An 8,110-nucleotide genomic window follows, 5' to 3' on the forward strand; every position below is an offset into this window, starting at 1 on the left:
TGAAGTTAAGCCAATTGCTTTTTGGATAGTTGTTATTAATGTCTCCCAAAAAATTAGCACAGGCTCTTTGCCATAGTTCATTATTTTCCCATAATTTCTTTAGTTCATCAGCAGTGAAGGGCACTATAATTTCTGCTGGGTCTATGCCTGCTAGTTGACAAAGTCTCAGCTTGCCTTTTATAATTAACTCAGAGATATTTTCCACATAAGTTTTCAGTTTCTTACTTGGTTTATGTGGTAAAAAGATCATTCCAAGATAATATCATCTCTCTGCATTAAAATTCCTGTAGGAGAAATTTTTGATGGTAATACGACGAGAATACAATCAAGCTCTGGATTCACTCTGTCCACATGTGCCTGTTGTAATTTCTCCTCAATCATTGTCAGTTCCTTTTCTGCTTCAGCTGTTAATTCTCTGGGACTGTTTAAATCTTTATCACCATCCACGGTTTTGTTCAAATGAATTATTAGATCAGGTGTTATCCCAATAGCTGGTCGTAGACTAGAAATGTCTCCTAACAGTCTTTGAAAGTCATTAAGAGTCCGTAGGCGATCTCTCCGAATTTGTGCCTTTTGTGTCTTAATTTTTTGCAAACCTATTCTATAACCTAAATAATTAACAGAATCTCCCTTCTGAATCTTTTCAGGAGTAATTTGCAATCCCCATTTGGGTAAAAGTATCTATATTTCTTCAAACAGTCTGTTCAAGGTATCTATGTTTGAATTGGATAACAAAATTTCGTCCATGTAATGGTATACTATATATTTGGGAAATTTCTTGCATATTATTTGCAATGGTTGGTTCACAAAATATCGGCACAGGGAGGGGCTATTTAACATACCCTGGGGGAGGACGACCCAATGGTACCTCCTTGAAGGTTGAGAATTGTTATAAGTAGGCACTGTGAAGGCAAATTTTTCTCTATCTTCTTTTTGCAAAGGTATAGTGAAAAAACAATCTTTAAATCAATAACTATGAGAGGCCATCCTTTTGGTAATAAATAGGGCAAAGGAATTCCAGATTGCAGAGGGCCCATAGGTTGAATAACCTTGTTGATGGCCCTGAGATCTGTCACCATTCTCCATTTACCTGATTTTTTCTTAACCACAAATACAGGAGAATTCCACGGGCTGGTAGATTCTTCTATATGTCCAGCATCTAGTTCTTGTACCAGCTGTTCTAAAGCCTGTAACTTTTCCTCAGCTAAAGGCCATTGCTTTGTCCATATTGGTTTCTCAGTCAACCATTTTAGAGGCAAGGCTGTTGGTATCTCTGAAGGGACATCAATTGTTTGTTCTTGCACAGCCCTTATGGCTGGTTTTCTCCGTTTGTAATATCTTTGAATATTATTCTCAGAAATATAGGCTCTAGAAGTAGCAGGAATGTTAATTTGGTTATTCCATTGTTGTAATAGGTCACGACCCCATAAATTCATTGCAATATTGGCTACCTATGGCCTTAATTTTCCTATTTGTCCCTCTGGCCCTATACATTCAACCCATCTCATGCTCTGCCTTACTTGAGATAGGGTTCCAATTCCCAGGAGCTGAACATTTACATTCTGAAGAGGCCAATATGGATGCCAAGATTCTGGGGTAATGATACTTACATCAGCACCTGTGTCCAGCAGTGTAGGGTTAAGACAGCCCCCTTTAGAGGGCGGGGTTTGCCTCAGGTGAATGCCTGCCAATAAATGTTGCGCGGAGAGGTGGCTCGTTCTCTTTTCCTCCCTACCTGTACTACGCTGGAACTTTGGTTCTGTAAGTTTATCATTAAAGTGGTAAATATTCTTTGATATCTGCATTGCATTTATTTTGCGCGGGTACACAGCAGGCCAGTAATAAAAATGCCATTTACACTCACTCTCAGCTTAGGTCTTTGATCATTTATGGAAGTTTGCCAAAACACATGTAACTCATCTTTCTGATCACTATTGCTTGTAACAGTAGGCATGTGGCTTCCTAATTGTCCTGACATGGCCATGTTCTCTGCAGAAGCTGGAAATGACTGAACCATGTTTGCCATGGCGGCCTGTGAGGCCCCCCTTCTCACGTTTCCCGTCTATATCAGATTGCCTTGTCTATCTCTTGTAGACCTGCATTCATTCGTCCAGTGTCTGCCTTTTCCACATCTTCTACATAAACCTGAAGGCTGAGTCCTTCTATTTCTGTTATTTCTAGAAGATGCATTATTATTATTTCTGAAAATCCGTTGTTTACAATTCCTTTTCATATGACCCATTTTGCCACAATTAAAACATTTTGTATTCTGGTGTCTCCTTTTACCATTGGAAATTGCTTCTTCTACCCCTGCTTCAGTGCCATAGTCAAATGTGTCAACATTCAGTGTATGCAAGACCCATTCTTCCAAGGGCACTGATCTGATCTTTAAAGGCCCCAAGATGTTTTTGCATTCCACATTTGCATTTTCGTATGCCAGAGACTCAATCATTATACGTCTTGCTTCTGGGTCAGATATCCCTATTTGTACAGCCTTAGTTAGTCTTTGTAAAAAGTCACTAAAGGGTTCTCTCTGATCCTGTTTAACTGTGACAAATGATTCCATTCTCTGTCCTGGGTCTTGTACCCTGTCCCAAGCCCTTAAGGCTGCTGTAGTACACATGGAGAGTGTGTTTTCATCCAAATTAGCTTGTTTTTGAGGGTCAGAAAAGAGCCCTTTACCTAGAATTTTATCTAAGAAAATGTCAATTCCCTTCACCTTTTCTTGCTGTTCTAAAAGTCTAGCCTCTTGCCTGAATAAGCATTTCCATTTCAATTGTGGTCCACTCTCAAGGACCGCGGAGCTCTGCTGGAGCCAGTCTGAGGGGGTTGCTCTGCTTGTTGTAGCCCAAGATTTTAGCATCTCTTTAACAAAGAGGCATGCATCCCAAAAGTCATGACAGCCTGTTTAATTTCTTTGAGATCATTCATACAGACAGGCTCCCATGTATCTTCCTTGATGACCCTAGGGTTTCTGGAACCAATCACTTTTTCTGTTGTTATTACTTGAAAGGCATGCGGAGCTTTAGTTAGAGCTTCGTGGAAATTGTCCCGGAGGGATTTATCCACAGATGTAGTTAAAATTTGCCTTTCTACCCTTTGCCCTTCTTCATCAGAATTTAGAAATTCCTCAATCTTTTCAATTCTATTCACCATTGCCTTCTGCAATGTCTGAATCTCCTGTCCAGAATTATGTTCCAAAGCCTTAATTGAGGATTCTAAAGTATGAAATTTGTCCATTAGAGATAACTTGTCATCTTTGGACATAATTTTTATGACATAAACTGTGCCTTCTTGTATTGATAATCTTTCCGCCAATCTGTCATAAGCTTTAGACAAAATTCGATTGTCACATTCAGCAGTTTTGATTCTCTCAGTTAATGTTTCAGTTCCTACAGAAAGGGACTGCTGGAACTTATGATCTAATTCAGCTGTTCCTTCTTCCATAGTAATGAATTTCTCCTTAACATCAGCCTGTACCTTTTCTAAATTTTGCTCAATTAACCGAGTCATGTTAAACAAAAATCTGTTTTCTTCCTGGAGAACTTCAAACTGATTCTTGAGAAGATTGTTGTCATTCTCAATAGTTTTTAAACGTTCAACCTCTGCCTAAAGATATTTTATCATTTTCCTATTATCAAACCACATAGTGCTAAGGAAAATTAAGAGTCCCAGAAATATCCATAGATGTGGGGTGATAGATGCCTCTTGTAAAATCTCCCACATGGTACACTCAAAAAAGCTGTTTAATTCTGAAATAGTCAGATTCTCAGACATTTTATTTATAAAAGAAAAAATTCCTTTACCTACAATGACCAGTTCCTGCCAGTGGTGGCAAAAGTGTCCACTTGAGTCCACGTGGCCTGAGTCTGAAATAAATGACTCAAAAACAAAATTGGAGCAGACACCAGGCTGATTAATAGCAATTGGGCTTGAAAAGGAACAGAGAGAAAGCTGCCAAAGTGAACAAATCAAAGGGACCGGCGTGTTTGAGCCGGCTCGCGGGGCTGCCGTCACGTGACCCGAGCGCTGGCAGAGGTGGGAGGGGAACAGAGACTGATCACGCTGTTACAGAGGCGCTTGTGCCACTGTCAGGCAGGGTGGGGCCAGGGAGTGCTAATACTCCCGTCCCGTTTGACTTTTTAGCAGGCACCAGGAAAGATCGAGTCGCTCAGAATCTCAGCTGTGTCCCCAGCCGTAGTCGGACCGGCTGAAAGGTTACAGTCTGCGTGCCCAGGAAGACCACCACTGGGAGCGGTGGCCCCAAGAGACTCTGATTTCGGGCGGGTCTTCGCAAAGCCCCACGGGACGGGCCCCAAATGTATCGGCGTGAATAAACGCAGGCAAATATTAAAGACTATATACAAATTTAATGATTAAATAAAACTTACAGAACCAGGGTTCCTGTGTAGCACAGGAAATAGGAAAGAAAGGGAGGAGATGCCTCATGTGCGCCCATTTATTGGTATGCATTCGCCCGAGGCAAACCCTCCCCCTCAAGGGGCTGGCTTAACCCTACATATCAAAAAAAAAAAATTCAGACACAAAATATTCAGGAAATTGGGACACTAACAAAAGAAACAAAAGAATAATAGGAATAGAGGAAGGAGAAGAAGCTCAGTTCTAAGACCCAGAAAATATTTTTTAAAAAATCGACTAGAAAATTTTCTTAACCTAAAGAAGTAGAAGACTATAAAGGTAAAGGAAATATGCAGAAGACTAAATAGATTGGACAAGAAAAGAAATGCCACTAGGCACTTAATAATAAAAGCATTAAACATAAATAATAATAAAGAATATTAAAAGCTACAAGGGAAAAAGAGCAAGGGACATATAGTAAGAGACTACAGATAATTCCTCAGATTACCATATTCTGCAAAATTTACAATCAATATAAAATGGGAAAACAAGATATTCCTTGATAAAGTCAAATTAAACCAATCTCCATCCAGTCTTACAGAAGGTGCTATGTTGTCAGGGTTCCTGTCCTGCCTGGTTCCTGCAGTCATTAAGTCCCAAAGAAATGACACAAAGGTGTACATTAATGATAAACTGAATGGCCCATTAGCTCAAGCTTCTTATTAACTTTTATAACTTATGTTAGCCCATTATTCTAGTATATGTTAGCCACATGGCTTGGTACCTTTTTCAGCAGGGCAGTCACATCTTGCTTCTTCTGTGGCTGGGGTCACACTGCCAACCAGGAGTTCCTTCTTCCCAGAATTCTCCTGTTCTGGTTGACTCGTCTCTACTTCCTATCTGTTTGTCCCACCTATATTTCCTGCCTGGTTACTGGCCAATCAGCATTTATTTAAAATATAATTGACAGAATGCAGACAATTGTCCACCTCAGTGCTATAAGAAAACCTCCAACCAAAAGAGGTAAAATGTACTCATGAAAACATAGAAAGAAAAAATCTCACCATAAAAGACAGACTCACAGAATGTATCTATCATTCTGCTGCATAGAAGAAAGAGGTTTCACCATCATTGTACCTCAGTGTGATGGGTAGAAAATGGATATTCTGAGTAAGTGAACCTAAGAATCAAGCTGGAGTAACAATTTAATATCTAATTAAATAGACTTCAAACCAAAATGAATCAAATGTATGGAGAAGGACTCAACAAATTCATCAAAATTAAAAAAAAATCAACAAAATGACACCTCAATTTTTATCCTCTATGACACAAATCAGGTGATCCACTTTTATTAAAAAGACCCAGCCACAACTTAAATATCATATTGACTCTCATACACTTATAGTTGAAGACTTCAGTACTCCATTCTCACCAATTAGTAGTTAATACAAAAAGAAAAACAAATAGAAATTCTGGAGTTAACTGACATAAACCAAATTGATATTTACAAAACCTTTTGCCCAAACATCAAAGAACATACCTTCTTCTTAGCACCTTTCAAAATTTATCTAAAATTGATCATATTTTAAGACACAAAGCAAGTCTTAACAGATATATAAGAAAATTGTAACAGCTCCCTGTATACTATGAGGTGATCCTGTGTTAAACCTGAATACCAACAACAATGAAAGCAAGAGAAAGTTACAAACTCTTGAAAATTGAGCAGTTCTCTCCTGGAAGAAAATGTGTCAAGACAGAAATTAAGAAAGAAATTAAAGACTTTCTAGAGTTCAATGAAAACACAGAATACTTCAACTTGAGGGACACGATGAATGTGGTGCTAAGAATTAATTCATAGCACTAAGTTCCTAAATTTTTTTAAAAAAAGGAAAGATCTCAAACTAGGAACTTAACAGCTCACCAGAAAGTTCTAGCACAAAAAGAAGTGAACTCAAGAGGAGAAGAAGGCAAGAAATAATGTAATTAGGGATTGAAATCAATAAAACATAAACAACCAGAACAGTTAATAATCAATGAAACCAAAAGTTTTGTCTTTAAGAATATTATCGTCTCTGCCCCTCCCTGTTCTAGAGACACCCGCTTCTTTTCTTGCAGTGCCAGCCTCGTTCCAGAGACACGATGGTGAAGATCAGAGGGAATGGATTTGGGTGTATTGGACACCTAGTTACCAGGGCTGCCTTCACTTCTGCCAAAGTGGACGTTGTTGCCATCAATGACCCTTTCATCGACTTCAACTACATGGTCTACATGTTCCAGTATGACTCCACCCATGGCAAGTTCAAAGGCACATTTAAGGCTGAGAGAGGGAAGCCTGTCATCAACGGGAAGGCCATCACCATCTTCCAGGAGCAAGATCCCGCCAACATCAAATGGGGGGATGCCGGCGCCGAGTATGTGGTGGAGTCGACTGGTGTCTTCGCCACCATGGAGAAGGCTGGGGCCCACTTGAAAAGTGGGGCCAAAAGGGTCATCATCTCAGCCCCTTCTCCCGATGCCCACATGCTTGTGATGGGTATGAACCATGACAAGGATGACAATTCCCTCAAGATTATCAGCAATGCTTCCTACACTACCAACTGCTTAGCCCCCTTGGCCAAGGTCATCCGTGAAAACTTTGGCATCGTAGAAGGACTCATGACCACAGTCCATGCCATCACGGCCACCCAGAAGACGGTGGATGGCCCCTCTGGGAAGCTGTGGCAAGACAGCCGTGGCACTGCCCAGAACATCATCCCTGCGTGCACTGGCGCTGCCAAGGCTGTAGGCAAAGTCATCCCAGAGCTGAATGGGAAGCTCATGGACACGGCCTTCAGTGTTCCTACCCCCAGTGTGTCCGTCGTCTATCTGACATGCCGCCTGGAGAAAGCTGCCAAGTATGACGACATCAAGAAGGTGGTGAAGCAGGCATCCAAGGGCCCACTAAAGGGCATCCTGGGCTACACTTAGGACCAGGTTGTCTCCTGTGACTTTAACAGTGACTCCCACTCTTCCACCTTCGATGCTGGGGCTGGCATTGCTCTCAATGACAACTTTGTAAAGCTTTTTTCCTGGTACGACAATGAATTCAGCTACAGCAACAGAGCAGTGGACCTCATGGCCTACATGGCCTCCAAGGAGTAAGGAACCCACCCTGGACCACCCATCCCAGCAAGGACAGAGCAAAAGAGAGGCCCTTGGCTACTGAGCAGTCCCTGTCCTAACTAACCCTTGACACTGAGCATCTCCCTCACAGTTTTCATCCCAGACCCCCAGAATAGCAGTAGGGGCTTAGGGAGCCCTACTCTCTTGAATACCATCAATAAAGTTCATTACACCCCTCAAAAGAAAAAGAATGTTATCAAGATAATCCAACTGTTATCCAAACTAACTAACTAAAAGATAGAGAAAGAACATCCAATTTAACTAAATAAGAAACAAAAAAATAGGGATAGCAACAGCCTCAGAAGATACCTACACAATCAATAAAACATATTTCAAAAACCAGTACTCCAGCAAAGTGAAAATGTAAAAGAAATGTATAAAGAAAATAATTTTCTTTTATAAGTATCACTTTAAAAGTTAAATAAAGATAAGATAAACAATTTAAATAGACCCTTAATCCTCAGCAAAATAGAAGCAGTCATGAAAAATCTCTCAACCAAAATAAAAAATGCCCATAGCCAGATATTTTGTACACATTTCTATCATATTTACAAAGAGGAGTTTTTTTTTTCACACTACCTCTCCAATT

The 8,110-nt window shown here is 40.3% G+C and overlaps 1 pseudogene; it reads left to right on the forward strand.

Annotated features, from left to right (window-relative positions):
- Positions 1 to 6,476: 6,476 nt before the first annotated feature.
- Positions 6,477 to 7,640, forward strand: LOC142840838 (glyceraldehyde-3-phosphate dehydrogenase pseudogene; annotated as a pseudogene).
- Positions 7,641 to 8,110: the final 470 nt, after the last annotated feature.

The sequence above is a fragment of the Microtus pennsylvanicus genome, chromosome X (assembly GCF_037038515.1).
Source record: "Microtus pennsylvanicus isolate mMicPen1 chromosome X, mMicPen1.hap1, whole genome shotgun sequence".
NCBI classification, from domain to species: Eukaryota; Metazoa; Chordata; class Mammalia; order Rodentia; family Cricetidae; genus Microtus; species Microtus pennsylvanicus.